Raw genomic sequence first — 18025 nt, forward strand, 5'->3', positions numbered from 1 at the left:
CCCCGCAGAGAGATGGAGCACAGCAAGGCTGTCAGCCGCGCAGCGGGACCCGCGGAGCGGGTCCGGCCAGTCGCAGCGGCAACAGCGGGAACAGAAGACAGGGAGCCGAATGCTTCAATAAGTCCAGGTGAGGCTTGTGCAACGAGGGATCCACTTGTCCAGAATTCGGCCGCCGGTTTTACCAAGAATGGGGGTGGAGCCGGCAGGGAGAGCAGCCCAGGTGGTAACGGGCGCGCGGGGGCTCCTGGTCCTTGGAGTCCCCCGCTGGAAGCTCGCAGCCCTGCCGGTCAGAGGGACACCCAAACCCCCGCAGAGAGATGGAGCACAGCAAGGCTGTCAGCCGCGCAGCGGGACCCGCGGAGCGGGTCCGGCCAGTCACAGCGGCAACAGCGGGAACAGAAGACAGGGAGCCGAATGCTTCAATAAGTCCAGGTGAGGCTTGTGCAACGAGGGATCCACTTGTCCAGAATTCGGCCGCCGGTTTTACCAAGAATGGGGGTGGAGCCGGCAGGGAGAGCAGCCCAGGTGGTAACGGGCGCGCGGGGGCTCCTGGTCCTTGGAGTCCCCCGCTGGAAGCTCGCAGCCCTGCCGGTCAGAGGGACACCCAAACCCCCGCAGAGAGATGGAGCACAGCAAGGCTGTCAGCCGCGCAGCGGGACCCGCGGAGCGGGTCCGGCCAGTCGCAGCGGCAACAGCGGGAACAGAAGACAGGGAGCCGAATGCCTCAATAAGTCCAGGTGAGGCTTGTGCAACGAGGGATCCTGTATATATTTTTGGCAGAATTGAAACTGGAAAGTAGTTATCGGAATATTTATTATTCCATGTATTATCCATTCAATGACAGGTTGTTCTGACATTGTCAATGGTAATCTCTCAAGTTTTTCAATGCTCAGAATTGTATAGTCAGCACCCTTCTGTGCCAAACTGATTTGTTTATCAGTGAGGTTAAAGATATTAAATAATGACGTTGTGTTGATTAAACTTCAAGGCACATAGCCAGAACGCAAATTTTGTAACGTCCAGCCAAGCTGTACAATAGAACGCAATTGGGACTGACCGTGTTGTAACATCAGTAAGTCTTGCGATATTATATTGATTGCTGAAGACACAATGCTGTCCAGAGAATATATTCTGGAGGACAGAGTCATTAACCCATTGTCCACCACAGAAAGTGATTTTTCCAAATTAATACGGTCAATTTCCCGTATTTTTTCTGCTGTCTCAATTTGAGTTACTTTCCAGACTTCGTTATAAGCTGGATATATAGAGGCCGCTATGAAACGTTTTTGACGCTGTTTGCGTGGTCCCAATATGAAATCACGCAAGTCAGCACCTTCTGTAAGTAAAGTTAGGTGTTGCTTAATTTCAGCCAGTGTGGACGTTTGTAGCCATTGAAGGCAGAGCTTGCCCACGCTGTAGGTGGTTACTATCCCTGGATGTTGTCTTTGGGAATATCTAGGGTCTGGCCTAGTCAATGTGAACCCCTGTTCTTTGTTCAGGAATCTGTCTTGACAGTTATTTGTATCCGTGGGCCAGATCAACCATTTTTTCCATTCAGGATGTGTTCTGTTTTGGTTTAAAATATGGTTTACGTCTATCTCAACATCTTTAGAGCTATTACTGTTCACTGTTGGCTTTAGAATAGACGGTTTGTTCAAATCTTTGATTTTGGCTAAGCCAAGACAGGTAGTTTGTTGAATAGTGTCGTTCAAAAATATAATTTGTTCTGGGATCATGCAGGCTCTAAACAATGATTCTATACCTTGTACTTGCCAATCTCTTGTACCCCAAACAGTTTTTGTTTAAATATTATTGTTCCAGAAATCAAACCCAAATGTATTCATTTGTTCAAAGAATGAATCGGAATATATCAATTTTGTGTTTGTAAGCATGGTCTTCATACCTGTCTTATTTGACAATTTGAAATAAAATGTTTCTGCATTACTTGTGTTAAACCCTGAAAAGTATGAATATTTATCATAAAATGTTTTCGAGCTATCTTTTGGAGGAGTAGCACAATGTTCCCATTGGTTATAATTTAAAACATTTCTAGGTTGAGCAGATTTATGTAGATAATGGTTACCATAATGGTTGTAGCAGAACATCTGATCATAATTAGACGAACCCTGCAAATAATCATGTTCTGTAAATTTAGCAGACATCACAAGATCAGACATCATATCATTAATACTTTCAAAGTCCCAATCATCCGCAAATGAGCTTGGTTTTACAAAGTCACTCAATGAGATCTTGAATTGGTGTGGATACTTCAGGATTTCAACCGGACCATAGATTTCATAATCAGTTTTGTCCCATGCTACACCGCCTGGTATAGGATTGGCTGTGAGGTTTACTGAAGAAAGTTCTCTTTTCTCGATGTGTGAAGATGTGTGTGGTTTAAGGACCAAGTTGATTTTCTGGCTTGCTGTGTCCATTTTAGCATATTTCCCTTCAATGAAATGTCCCAAACATAGTACTAAGATGAGCCAAAGAATGAGGATAAATGCACCGAAGGCCACCCAAAATTCAATCCATGGAGAGATCAGATAGGTTTCTTTCAGCTGTTGAAAAAGTTCCTTAGCTTTGTCTTTAAAAGTTTTTGTTGATGGCTGTTTCTTTGCTTCACTCAGGTCTTCAGATGAATCATCGAAGTTGATGAAGTAGCCGGATGCTGTTCTGTCAATTGTTCCAATTGTTTTTGGATTTTGCTTTGTTTCATTAGCAAAGTCTGCAGTTACATCATCATAGGTTGTTGTTTCTTGATGAAAAGTTTTAATTTGGGTTTTAAGAGGTTCAAGTTCCATTGCTTTGTTGCATAGTCCTTGTTGATTCACTGTAGATTTTCCAAATGTGATCAGGCTTCCAGTTTGAGCCTCTGTATTCGTAGCAAACATTGGTGTTCTGCTACTTCTTGGGAGTCCACTTGGCCTACTGTTTGTTATCGGCCACATGATTGTGGTTTAACCAGGTCGATGGATACAACTCGGTTCTCCTTTTTACCAGCAAGGGGCGGTAGTACTACTGATCTTGTCCCGTTGACAGACAAGACAGGAACTGCTTTTCTGTAAGAAGGCCCAAATTCCTTCTTTACCGCGATCTTCTCTCTGACTAGATCCCCGACTTTTGGAATCCAGACAGGCCTTGCTGGGACAGGTGGTTTCTCTTCAGTGGTTGTTGGCTGTTGTTTCAGTTTTATGTTGCTCAGGTCTTTCCTTGTTTCATTTAAGTCCTGTAAAATAGCCAAACGATCTTTGATATCAAAGCTTTTGTCTTTAACCACTGAAGTCTGACTATCAAGATCTTGGATCATCATTCTAGTCGCGAACAATAGTTCGTACGGACTGAACCCTTTCAGAGAATTCCTTGGCAGGTTATTTAGACTACGTTGGACACTTATTAGATGTTTGACCCACCCAGCACCCGAACCTAATACCTTTTCCGTTATAGATTGCTTTATGTCTTGGTTTTTTCTTTACACCATCCCGTACCCCTCAGGAAGGAAGTGAGAAGAGTCCCGCTATGCTATGCTCATTTGGCCATGCTTCCCCATAAGCTTGAAGGCTAAAAGGAATACATTAGTCAAAATGTAGCATGCTCCTAGCGTATATGCCATTATAGACTCGCAAATCCTTTTATAACAGTCCAGACGTCAGCCGAGCGCTGGGGTCTACATTATAAGTGAAAATTAGTCTTTTTATGTTAATATAACGCTTTTTTTTTTTTTTTCATGATGGGGGCTTACTTATTGTTGTTGTTCATCTGGAGTGAAATGCCATGGCAATAGTCCTCCCCGCTCGCCACTGCGATCTCTATTGCAGTCTGGGCAGTTTTTTACAAAAATGTGATGATGCAGCCTCATGCCTGGCCACCAGTACACTGATTGTAATTCTTCCTGTAGGCTTTTTTGTAGCTATGGAAGCCGGTTTAGTTGCTACCGCTGTGGCTGTCTCAGCCAATGAATTCCCTGCAACGTGAACGCCATCACGCTGATGACTCAGTGAATGTATCACGTGAGTTTTTGGTAGTTCTTTCTGTAAAAGAACTACTTGTTCCCAAAGCACTTTTTGCTTTATTGTTGCACCTGTGTCATCTTTATAACCGTTTTGAATCCATTTCTGTAAATCGTTATTGTATGATTTGACGCAGTAATACGAATCGCACACAATAAGTGTCGGGAATTCGCGATCGGCATTATCTAGCGCCATTTTTAACGCTATTATTTCATTTTGTTGTTCTGAATTATTTTCCACTGAGTGTGTTTTTGTAAGTAGAGGTCTTAATTTACCTCCGCGCCACACTTCTTTTACAATTTCGCATGTGGCCTTGTAAGCCAGCTCTCCCCAAACTGAGGGTTGAGCATGCCCGCCTGTATGTATTACACAGGCGTACTGTCGTAAAGGCAGAATGTCGATTGGCAGAGGGTATTCTTTCTCATATTCTAGATATTTTAATCCTTTCATTTCCGGGTCAAAATAGTATTTTACTTTGTCTGTAGCAACAGAATTTACCCATTGTATCCATTCTGGATTTAGTGCAGTTGTCGGTAAATTACATGGTGTTGTTAATGCCTCAAAAGCTGATTCTGCTGTTCTGACTGTAACCTGTCTACCGTCTGCTTGGTATTTTTCTTTTTCTACAGCTGTTTGAACCGCATGAACAATGTTTTCCTTAATGCTGAACCTTTTTTCAGCTTCTGTGTACAAATGTGATTTGTATGCTATTGGTACCTTCTCTCTCTCATTAGAGGTCAGGTATGTGAATCCACATCTTCCTGGGATGACTCGAATCACAAGGTTGCGTGTGTTGTCACGGGTTTGTAATTTTGTTTTAATTAACATGTCTGTTTGTAAAGATCTCAAAATTTCTGTGTGTTTTTGAGTCCAATTGATTCTTTTAAAATCTGGTTTTATTAGATCATAAAGGGGTTTGACCCTTTCTGCATAATTTATAATATAAGTTCTTCCGAAATTCAGGAAGCCTAGAATTGATTGTAGGTTTTTTAGTGTTCTGGGTGCTTGGATTACAGCACATTTCTCTAGGAAATTGTCAGCCAGGCTTTTGCCTTCACTTGATAGTTCATATCCTAAAAACAGGACTGTTAGATGGACAATTCTTGACTTTTTAAAGTTAAATTTGTAACCCTCTGCTGCGAACCCAAGTATTATGGTGTTCACTCTCTTCAAGTGAGTATCCAAGTCATCTTCTGTTAGATAGAATTCGTCGACATAAGATAATGCCTCGTCATCATAGGTTTGTAGTAACTCTGTTACCCTCGCTGAGAATAACCCTGGGCTGTTCTTGAACCCCTGGGGCAAACGACAGAAATTCTTTTGCGTGCCATTTATTGAGAACGCCGTCTCTGGTGCTATATTTTGACAAAAGAAACCATTAGAAATGTCTAAGGTTGTTTTGTATTTTTTGCGCACTATGTTATTCATTAGTGCAGCACTGTGCGAGTTTTGTACTGCAAATGTTTTGCAACATGAGTTAAGGTGTCTGTAGTCCAAAACAAGACGATATGAATTGTCTGGCTTGGAGACAGGAAACAAAGGGTTGTTCATTTGTGAGGTGCAGGTTTCAATCACCCCCTGGTATTCAAGTTTATCTAGGATTTCTTTTACCTGTTTTCTAGCTTCTTGCTTAATCGGGTACTGCCTCTGTGCAGTAGGTTGTGATTTTAACTGGATTTTGTGAGGAGGAGAGTCCTCATCCCATCCCACATGATTTTTATATAAGGCAGGGGCTTGAGCTACTGCCCACTTTCTTGCAAGTGTAGATTTTTTTATGAATTGGAATATGGTTTGAGAAGGCAGGCATAATTATTTCTTCGCCATGTGGGCACTCCCTGACAAACTCTGGAGGCCAGTCTTGTTCAGCTAGAAGGATGTCATAGCCCTTGGACAGATTATCCCAAAATAGTCCCCTTATTTTTCTAGTCTTATCCCCCTCTATACGCAATGTTATTTCATATATTTTATGAGGTTTGCTAACTCTGGTATCTGCAGTTTCCACCTGAATGTATTCATTCGTGTCCACTGTCTCCAGATGATTCATAAGGACTTTGCGAGCTATGCTCACTTCTGCTGCGCTGTCTAGCATTGTCTGAGCCCATTCTCCGTTTTTCAGCTGTGTCCTCAGTATTCTCGGCATTGTTGATTACTTTAATACTGGCTACCTTCTTTTTTGGAAATTGTAATTTTTTATTCAGATGAGCAGGTTCTTTGTCTTTGGACTTGACGTGCTCTTCCCTTTGTTCTGATCGTCCTCTTCTTTCCGATTTCTGCGAGGAAGTCTGAAAAGATTGAGAGGGACGTGTATCAATATCTTGATATCTATCAGGTTTCTTTATATTATCCCTATTTCTAAGGTTGTATTTTTTCACAGAGGGCTCCCGTTGGGGAGACTTGCGTCCCTGGTCGGGAGATCTTTCTCTCCGCCAAGGAGACCTTCCTCTGGACTGGAATCTTTTTTCTTTAGGATTGGATTGCTTATTTCCATCCCAGCTCTTTTTTTGAGTGTTTAAATTATTTTTTATAAATACCTTTTCAGGACTTTCAACTAGTTGGGGTTTCACTGGTATTCCACCCAAACTATCTCTTCCTAGTTCTTCATAGGATTTTTCTATGATTCTGGCAATTTCCGATGGTTGGTCTGCTATATTTGTCTCTTTTAACCTCTGGCGAATCGCCACATTTGCTGCTTCTCCCTTTATGTTGGCTAATAATATTGCAGAGACCTGCTTGAAGTCTTTCAGTAGTTTCATACCGAGAGTTAAAGAGGGTTCTGGACCGTATTCATCTTGAATCTGTTTTAGCACATCTGGTATTACTGACATGGATGGTACACCATGTGTTTTTGTGTAAATGGAAGCAAAGACTGTTCCCCAAGTGTCACAGTCCTCCACATGTGGTGCGATTCCCATTGGAAGACAGATAGTCAGAATCCTATGTTTCTCAACAGGGGTGGTATCTGGAAACACTGCCTCTATTTGAGTTATTTTTTGTGCTAGCCAGAAAGGAATTTGTTCCCGTTTTGCGGGTACTTTACCTAGACAGGACTGTATGTTCTGTGGTGTAATTTTATTTGTGTTCCCCTGATGACTGGTCAGCTGTGGAATTTTAATTGCTGGTTGGATTGTTGAAGTCCGCATTACATATTGGACTAATTGTCTATGTATCTTTATTAATTGTTTTAGCTGTGCTAAAAGTTCTGGTGCAGGCATTTCTTCAATGTCTGGATGTGGTGTGTATCCGGCTAGGACCGGCCACGTTGCTCCTGGTCTACCTAGTGGACCGAGCCTGGTGATGTGATTATTATGTTTTAGGGCGCCATTAAACAAGAGCAGATGCTCTTGGAATTTGAGTGGTATTTCCACCTCCTCGAAAGGAGTGTACTCACTAGGAGGTTCCTCTATTTTGTAATAGTGGAAGTCCTTTGTTACAGCGTTTGCTGCTGGAAAGTTTATCCATGAATAGAATACCTCTGTCTGCCGATATTCGTGTGCCTCAATTACGAATATGACTGTACCACCTCTTGGTGTCAGTCCATTTTCTATAAGTTTTAGGGTTACAGATTTCCTTATGTTGACCGGGATGAGTATTGCATCTGGGTCATTTTCCAGCAGAGTATTGTCTGCTACTAGGAGTTCAGCTGCTAGTCTAGCTGTCTCTCTTTCTTCTTCAGTGTCTGACATTTTACTGACATGAAGGTTTATTCTGTTTGTTTGCAGATCAATTTTCCACGGAATATAATGATTAGATGCACAATATTTTGGAACAGTGTATCCTTCAACGTTGAATAAACCAAGAACCATACATAGGAGTCTCCTCCTGCGAGGTTTGGCGGATATGACCTTTCACCCACTCCAGACGTCTTTGGAGTATTATGGGAAAAAAGGGGTTCTGTATGAAAAAGCACGACTGAGTTACTCTAATGTCTTGCGTTAGTTTTATCGCCTATCCAAACGTTGGGCGCCATGTAGTGTAGTTCCTATTATCCCAATAGGCTCTGCGCATTGGAATAATATCTTCAATAGTATAGACCTAGGGCAGAGGTTAACTAGGTCTTCTACCGACGATATTAGACTTAAAGTTTTGTGTTTGCCAGCTAGCTCAGAGTTCACTAGAAACTTTCTCGAATAGGCAAGGAGGATTTTAACCTCCCTGGATAGACAAGAAGGGATTTAGTTTCTGACAACCATAGAACATGACAACTTTGCTCTCCCCTAATCAAGAGTGTATCTCTAGAGTCGTGTGAAAACAATAGACAACTTATTTTACTCAGTCAGTACGTGCATTCTTAGTTTCACCAGTTTGTAGAGAAATAAGAGATGGGCGTGGTTCAATAAAAGATGTTATTTATTGATCAGTCTCTTTTCTCATACAAGAGAAATGAATCGCTATTATTGCAATACTTGTAGTATAGTAAAGGTCATACAGTAGAGACAGAATTATAAAATAATACTGTAAAAGCATTGATATGGTTTCTGAGCCATATGATACTTTAAAATGGATAAAATAGATACATACATATATACATTTGACTAATCATACTCAACTGGTGCTTCTAACCACGCCTACCCCAGTGTACCTGACCTAAGCCTAATACGTGGGCGGGAGTAGATAAGTAGCAGTTTAAGTTAAGTTTGTTTTGCCAAGGGACTGATTCGAGAATTCTCTGCAAGGGGTTATTCAGTTCTGTACCTGAGATCTAGAATGATGGAGGGCTGGTATCTCTTATCCCAGGTCTTGATATTCCAGCTGCCTGCGAGGGCTGCTTGGAAGCGCCGGAGCTGGATTTCTCGGCAGGAGAAAGGCAGCGTCTCGTTCTCAGCGCGTCAGGAAGGCGGGGCAGCGTCTGTGGGCTTCGCTCTCTGCTGGGCTCCTCAGCACGTCTCGCTGCTCCGATCTCGTCACCACCGCATGTGTTTGCTTAAGGCAATGTCGGTAATATTTATACCTGAAAGGTGCCGAGATTGACGTAAGGATGGACATATATACGTCAATAAGGATGTCATATGAACGGGCTCGTTCGCACATTCTTTTGCTGAAGTTCTCGGTGAAATCAAAACAATGGCTATGGGAATTTCCCAGGTCGCTGTAGGTTTGATTTGTTTTGAGAACTCCGTATGCCTTATCAGGGGCTGGAGGAATATCGCTTGTCTAATTAGATGGCATGCGTTATGACCTAATCAGATAACGCGCTTCTGTGCCGTGGTGTGGCTTAATCAGATAACGGTTTTTGCACCGTTGGATGGCTGCTAGTTAATTATTAACCAAACCAGGGTCAGGAATAGGGGAATCGATACAGTACCTATAGGAATACATCACACCCACTCCACGTAGACTATGTCCATATTTAAAAAATCTAGGCATAGTGAATATCAGTAGCGTTTGTGTATACCGTACCACCCCAAAATACATTTATATGCATTCCGAAAATTGGATTTTATAAAATATACGAAACACAATCACATGTACTGTCACGTATACTATAAGCACAAGCAGTCTAATAATGCTACTCATATGTTAAAAATTCAGCATAATCTAAATGCGAAAACCACACATGAAATGGCTCTTAATACAGAAAAAAGAATGCGAGACCATTTCATCACAATCATAAAGTTATGTATAATAGTGCTAGAAGATAGCGAATGTCTCGTGACTACCTAAAATATAAATTTAGTTCTCTAAGAATAATGTCTACTTTAAGCAGAAGATAAGTGTCCCAAAAATCGTAAATATTTTGGAATTGGGGAAAAAGTTCTCGCAGTCTGAAAAAAATGATGAGAACATTTTTCATATCGCTTTTCTTTAAAAAGTTGAAGGCCAAATTCAGCATGTAGGGAACTCCAAGTGCTAGTTTGCTCAAAGTTATTCCTGCTGCTCTGGTGAAAACATCATATCATTTAGACTGTTGAAAAAACTGTCAACAGCTTCTTGCGTAAGTTCCACTAATTCGGAAAAAGTTGTTACCATGCATTCATGAGCCTGAGCATGATTGCCTCCATTGATGTTTGGATCAGCATAGCTGACTGAAGGTCGTACCTGATCGATGCTGCTTTCATCTTGTACTTCACTACCCCTCAATCGTAGTGGTGAAGACTCCACGAATGCCGTCATCAGGATTGGTAGCCGCTGGGGACAGCACAATGCATGAGCCGTTACCGGACCCAACAAGGTATCTGCGTCCATTGGCACATCCGATTGTAGTGCCAGACAGGTGTCCAACACGCATTCTTCGCCGCATAGCAAGCATCTTAATACAGGCATAACACAACTTTGCCACATTGGTCTAAATGAAAGAAACCAGGTCATGTTAAGGTCTCTAAGCCGGGATAGTCCAAGGATTTTAGTTACCCGGTCCCGGTAGCCAATGGCTAGGATCATTTCTTCCCTTGTCGCAGGTGTTTTGTCTGTGACATGGTTTGGCATAGCGAAATAACAGGATCAAAAATAGAATACCCGCTACTAGTCCTAAAAGGAGAGGAAGTCCGCCAAAAATGGAATGGACAAAGTCTGGAAAAATACCCAGGATGGCTTTGAATGGAGTTAAAGCACCCGAAAACACTGCTTTAAATACACTGGAGATACCAGTGGTATCAGAAATATTTAAGATTTCGTTCAGTATTTCTGCGAAATGTGTGGGGGAATTAGTTGATAATAATGAATGAATCTCTTCTGTTGTCCTTGCAACTTGGAGATCATACGTTTCTTTTGATGACGTGAGCCTTGTCGGCGTCTGTAGGAGCACAGTCTTCATTCTGCTTAAAGTATCTATTCGATTAGAAGCAATTTTCAAATCGGGCCATAACCTTGCCTCCCTGTCTGCAGACTCGCTGGGGAACAATACATGTTCACAGCACATGACCTTCCTAGTCACAGTTATGAGATAAGGTTTTCCGGGCAGCAAACTACAACATCTGCGATCTACTATTAGAATGTAACTCCCGTTCGAGAGTCTCCTAAAGAATGGTTCTATTCGTGTTGCAGGTGTGCCTAGCTGGTAACATGAAAGGTTATTTGAAGTCCCTTCACAGGCTCCGTGCAAACTAATACCCTGACACAGAAGTGTACCGCTCAGTGATCTTGCACAATTATCGCCACTGAGAAACACTTTCTGGCCTTTATTGCTGACACATTCGTGTGTATAGGGCAAGTTCCATATTGACTTAATGTATCCTTTACCCAACCTTTCATACTGGCCTGCCTGTATATATTTTTGGCAGAATTGAAACTGGAAAGTAGTTATCGGAATATTTATTATTCCATGTATTATCCATTCAATGACAGGTTGTTCTGACATTGTCAATGGTAATCTCTCAAGTTTTTCAATGCTCAGAATTGTATAGTCAGCACCCTTCTGTGCCAAACTGATTTGTTTATCAGTGAGGTTAAAGATATTAAATAATGACGTTGTGTTGATTAAACTTCAAGGCACATAGCCAGAACGCAAATTTTGTAACGTCCAGCCAAGCTGTACAATAGAATGCAATTGGGACTGACCGTGTTGTAACATCAGTAAGTCTTGCGATATTATATCGATTGCTGAAGACACAATGCTGTCCAGAGAATATATTCTGGAGGACAGAGTCATTAACCCATTGTCCACCACAGAAAGTGATTTTTCCAAATTAATACGGTCAATTTCCCGTATTTTTTCTGCTGTCTCAATTTGAGTTACTTTCCAGACTTCGTTATAAGCTGGATATATAGAGGCCGCTATGAAACGTTTTTGACGCTGTTTGCGTGGTCCCAATATGAAATCACGCAAGTCAGCACCTTCTGTAAGTAAAGTTAGGTGTTGCTTAATTTCAGCCAGTGTGGACGTTTGTAGCCATTGAAGGCAGAGCTTGCCCACGCTGTAGGTGGTTACTATCCCTGGATGTTGTCTTTGGGAATATCTAGGGTCTGGCCTAGTCAATGTGAACCCCTGTTCTTTGTTCAGGAATCTGTCTTGACAGTTATTTGTATCTGTGGGCCAGATCAACCATTTTTTCCATTCAGGATGTGTTCTGTTTTGAATTAAAATATGGTTTACGTCTATCTCAACATCTTTAGAGCTATTACTGTTCACTGTTGGCTTTAGAATAGACGGTTTGTTCAAATCTTTGATTTTGGCTAAGCCAAGACAGGTAGTTTGTTGAATAGTGTCGTTCAAAAATATAATTTGTTCTGGGATCATGCAGGCTCTAAACAATGATTCTATACCTTGTACTTGCCAATCTCTTGTACCCCAAACAGTTTTTGTTTAAATATTATTGTTCCAGAAATCAAACCCAAATGTATTCATTTGTTCAAAGAATTGTCAGGATCCATCCTTCTTCCCTTGGTGATCATTACCAAAAACGATTGTGCAAGCGCAGACACCCATGCTGGAAAACTTCGTTGCGGCTGCTGTTGGCAGAATTGCAGCGCGCAGCCATCTTGGAAATGCAGCGAAGGTTCCGTTCTCAATGGAGGTCAGCAGTCTAGCTGCTCTCATCAGTCCACGAGAGTGTCTTCTCTTTGCGCATGCGCGCACTGAGAACGACGCACTTCAACTGACATTTTTCATGGAGAGAGCGTTCCTCTCACGCTCTCTGTCACAGAAGAAAAAGAAACCTTAGAACTTTATCGTTTTGGCAGCAACATCTTAGTTATGAGGGAAGTAAGAATTATGCGCTTTGTTTAAGTGAGAAAAGGCGCATGCTAATTACCTTTCTTCCCTCAGGAATATCGTTTTGGCAATTAAACCTTGTGGAGTCTTCGCATCCAGAGTTCAGTAAGAAGGAGCAGTCTGAGTCGGGTGTCTTCAGTCAAGAGAAGCCCCGTTGGAGTCAAGTAAGAGTATTTTGTGTTAAAGTAACGTCGCAAATATCAAGTTGGAGGTGTTCGAGTTCGGTGACATGTAAGCAAGCGAATTGCGCCTCAAGTCTATGGGAACTTTCAATGAACTGATGGTTTAGTGCAAAGGACAAGAGACTAAAGTCCTTTAGAGAGTCCTTTCTTGAGAACAAATAAACCTATGAGGCAACAGACATTCTATGAGAAACCCACTGAAGTAAATCTTCAAGAAATCTTTGAACTATTGAGTTAATCTACATGCTGTGGATTAGAGACTTTCTTTGGATAAAGGTTTAAACCCAGCATAAAAGAGAAGCTTGTAAGCTCATTCCCTCAGAGGATCTTCCAATTACTCAGATGGTCAATCAAACATCAGACAAAGCAGATTAGAGAGTGGCTAGCTTCTTAGGGCACATTGGTAAGACACAAGTTCTGCTTAAGTAGACACTTAGTAAAGATAGCCTGTTTTAGTTTAAGAGGGTAACCCTGTTCATTCCTTTTTAGAGCGAGAATTGCCAGATTGACCAGAGGCAGGCTCAGTGCCAGAAGAGAAGCAGTCTCTCTTGTTTTGTCTTCCACTTCCCCTTTCCCTTCCCCGGGCAAATTCTCTGGACTGGAACTTATCAAGACAGTCTTTGGAGTTTGGTTGGTGGGGGTATTGGGGCAAGAGCATCTGTTCCTGAGGGGACCGCTTCAACGTATCCTTTTTCTGACAGATTGAAGTGCCTACCTCATAATTGAGGGTTAGGTCCCCTCCCGGACAGAATGGCGGAAGGTTTAGATTTAAAAGCATTAAATAACGTTTTAAATAACATGCAGGAACAGTTAAATTGTGCCCTAGAAGAGAATAAGGCCTTACGAGAGGAGGTTAGGAGATCCAGTCAGGAGTCAAATCAAACACGTCAGAGGTTAGAGGAGTTGGTGACTGCTGGGTCAGTGCTTAGAGGTAATGCCTCGACAACTCAGCAGCAATCTACGTCAGGTATTTCTACCCAGGTCATTCATTCAATCTCTCCTATCGTTCCTTTAGCTTCTCCAGAGAGATATGGAGGGGATCCCATGAAGGCCCAAATTTTTTGGACACAATGTTCCCTTCATTTTTTGTGTCATCCAGTAATTTTTGCAGATGACCAGGCTAAGGTGGCTTTTATACTGTCGTATCTGACGGGGGATGCGGCTGCTTGGTCCATGTCTCTGGTTACCAAGAATGACCCCCTCCTGACTAACTATGCGAATTTCAAGGTGGAGTTTACACGAATTTTTGATCGACGTTCTGCCACACAGGCTACAGATAATGAATTGCTAGACTTAAAGCAAGGAAGTCGAGATCTGGTGGGGTATTTAGCCAATTTTAATAAATTGGTAGTAGAAACTGATTGGCCAGAAGAGAAAAGAGCGGCCATCTTCTATAGAGGTCTTCGGGATGACCTTAAGGATGCCTTGGCCCAAATTCCTCGAAGACCCACAGAAATCTCTGAACTCATAGACCTGGTTTTACAATTGGATCATAGATTAAGTGAACGACGGCATGAAAAGAAAAGAGAATTTCGTCCCTTCCCGCCACGATTTGATCGTGTGAAGTTTGACTCTCAAAAAGGTTCCGAATCTACGTCAGTCGAAGAACCCATGCAAATCGGCTCCGTCAGAGGTCCGTTGACAAAAGAAGAAAAGGAGAGACGAAGAGCGTCCCAGTTGTGTTTGTACTGCGGAGGGTCGGGGCACTTTGTAAAAGAGTGTCCAAAAAGACCAAAGGTTCCCTTGCCAGTAAAAGATCGGCTTCGCCCGTAACTCGAGTTGCACGGGTGGAAGCATTATCCAAGACAACTCATGGCAAACTACACATCATGAACACTTTGCAATCGGCGGCACCGCATTTAATAGCAATGTTTGTGGTAAAGTTTCGAAATAAAGAAATTAAAGAAGTCTCGGTAATGATAGACTCTGGGGCTACTGGAAACTTTTGCGATCTCAAGTATGCCCGGCAAATTGGAATCCAGCCAGTTAAGAAGTTAATTCCAGAGTCAGTACGCGCAGTGGATGGGACCAATTTATCCTCAGGACCCATAACCCATGAAACAGAGTTGGTTCGGTTGACAGGGTTACAGGGACACTCGGAAGTAATTACCTTCAATTTAATTGATGCACCCCAATTCCAGTTAATTCTAGGACTCCCTTGGTTAACAAAACACAACCCAAGAATCGATTGGAGTAAAAGAACAATTGAAATGAATTCTTCCTTTCGTGTCGAAAATTGTTTTGAAAATTCAGAGCATCAGGAGAAAGAGTCACAAGCCAAGAGTTTGGCTTCCATTTATCCAGCCCAGATTTGCACTGTAGAATCAATAAAAATCCCAGAGGAATATCAGGATCTATTGGCAGTATTTGACAAGAAAAAAGCGGAAACATTGCCACCTCATCGGCCCTACGACTGTAAGATTGAAATAGAACCAGGAGCCATCTTGCCTTGTAGTAGAATCTATGCCCTCACAGAAACGGAAAATAAATTTTTAAAGGAATATTTGGACACATTTTTGGCAAATGGCTTCATTCGTCCTTCCCAATCTCCAGTCTCCTCTCCCCTTTTTTTTATTCCAAAACGAGATGGAGATCTTCGGGCTTGCATCGATTATAGAGCTCTGAATCAAGTAACCGTCAAGAACAGGTACCCACTTCCCCTGATTTCCGTGCTATTAGATCAAGTCAAGAATGCCAAGATCTATACCAAGTTGGACCTCAGAGGGGCTTACCATTTGATCAGAGTGGCCTCTGGAGATGAATGGAAGACAGCGTTCAGAACTCGTTATGGATTATTCGAGTATCAAGTGATGCCCTATGGGCTATGCAATGCCCCAGCTGCCTTTCAGCATTTTGTTAATGATGTCCTTGGAGAATTTTTGGATCGGGTGGCAGTGGTCTACATTGATGACATCCTAATCTTCTCTGACAGTTTGGAAGAACACATTCCGCACGTGAGAGCCATTTTACTCAAATTAATGGAGAATCATATTTACGTAAAATTAGAGAAATGTGCTTTTCATGTCACTCAAGTCGAGTTTTTGGGATTTGTACTGTCACCAGAGGGAGTGAGTATGGACACCACCAAGGTTAAGGCTGTTCAAGATTGGCCCCCCCTCAATCCGTAAAAGAGATTCAGAGTTTCCTAGGATTTTCACATTTTTACAGGAGGTTCATTCCAGAGTTTTCTCAAAAGGTAGCTCCGATCACACGATTGTTAAAGAAAGATGTAAAATTTCAATGGGGAAAAGAAGCTGAAGACGCCTTTCAATTTCTCAAGACTTCTTTCACTCAAGCTCCAATTTTGTTACACCCTAGAATTGAAGACCCATTTTTTGTGGAAGCGGATGCTTCTGATATAGCCATTGGAGGAATCTTGTCACAACGTCATCCAGTGTCAGGTCAACTACATCCAGTGGCATATCATTCGAGGAAACTGAGTCCACCAGAGTGCAATTATTCCATTGCTGACAAGGAGTTGTTGGCGGTGAAGGATGCTTTTGTGGAATGGCGTCACTATTTGATGGGAGCAAAACATAAGGTTACGGTGTACACAGACCACAGAAACTTGCAATTTCTTAAGTCCGCTCGTACGCTGACAGCTCGGCAATTGCGATGGTCATTATTCTTCGCAGATTTTGACTTCGTGATCACCTTCCGCCCCGGAAAGAGTAATGTCAAGGCAGATGCCTTATCCCGAATTGACTCCATTGCCTCCAAGAAGAAAAAAGAAGAGCAAAGTATAATTCCAGAAGAAAAAATCATCTTGGCCACGGAGACTTCTGAAATTACCAGTCAATTAAAAGAAGTCATGCCCTTGCAAGAAATGAAAATTTGGTCTTTGGAGGAAGAAGGTCATGAAATCAGGAATGGTCTTCCTTATCAGGATCAACGTCTGTATTTACCCACACCAGAGCTTCAGGAAAAGGCCTTGGAATCCTGTCATGATCATTTGTTGGCAGGACATAAAGGAATTCATAAAACGACAGAGTTGGTGGAGAGACATTTTTGGTGGCCAGACATGAAACCGCAGATACGACAGTATGTTACTACTTGTGAAAGATGTTTGAGAGGGAAATCAGATAGGAGACCACCTCAGGGCAAGTTAAAACCATTACCTGTCCCACCTCATCCTTGGCATACAGTGTCAATGGATTTAATTGTTGATTTACCCTCAAGTCAAGGATTTACCACAGTGTTAGTATTTGTGGATGTGTTCTCTAAGATGGCACATTTCATTCCCCTAAAAAGGGTCCCTGATGCCCCTTTTTTAGCACAACTATTTTCTCAACACATTGTGCGTTTACGTGGAATTCCCAAGATTTTGGTTTCTGACAGGGGCACACAATTCGTTTCCCATTTTTGGAGAGCCTTCACTCACAAATTGGGAATAGACACTCGCTTTTCCACCAGTTACCACCCAGAAACAGATGGCCAGACAGAAAGAGTGAACCAGGAACTCGAGCAGTACCTCCGACTGTACCTTTTGGACCAAAAGATGGAGTGGTCTGAGATGGTATGGGCGGCAGAGTTTGCTTATAATAATGCGGTTCATTCGTCCACTGGCTATTCTCCATTCTATGTGAATAGTGGTAGACATCCCACCTTAATTGTGGAAAAAGAGGAAAGTCCTGTCCCTGCAGTTGAAAGGTTAGTTTCAGAAGTCCAGAAATCCCTTGTCCAGGTTAAGGAAAATTTGATGAAGGCAAAAGAATCCTATAAAAAGTATGCAGATAAAAAGAGAAGAGTAGATCCAGTCTTTCTTCCGGGTGAAAAGGTGTGGTTATCAACAAAAAATCTGAAATTGAAGGTAAACCGAAAATTTCAACCTCGATTTTTAGGTCCATTCTCTGTAGAAAAGATGTTAGGGCCAGTGACTGTTAAACTACATTTACCTTCATATTTAAAGATTCATCCCACCTTTCATGTTTCTCTGATAAAGAAAAGTCCACCCAATTTAAGAGTTCGTTTAGTGCCCAAGCCAGTGCAGGTAGATCTGGAGGAAGAGTTTGAGGTACATAAAATTTTAGATTCAAAGATCAAGAGAGGCACACTGTACTATCTGATTGATTGGAAGAACTTTGGTCCTGAGGAGAGATCGTGGGAGCCTTGTGAAAATGTTCATGCAAAAAGATTAATTAAAGAATTTCATAAGGCAAATCCTACCAAACCCCGGCTGGGGAGAG

The sequence above is a fragment of the Lissotriton helveticus genome, chromosome 8 (assembly GCF_964261635.1).
Source record: "Lissotriton helveticus chromosome 8, aLisHel1.1, whole genome shotgun sequence".
In the NCBI taxonomy this organism is placed as follows: Eukaryota; Metazoa; Chordata; class Amphibia; order Caudata; family Salamandridae; genus Lissotriton; species Lissotriton helveticus.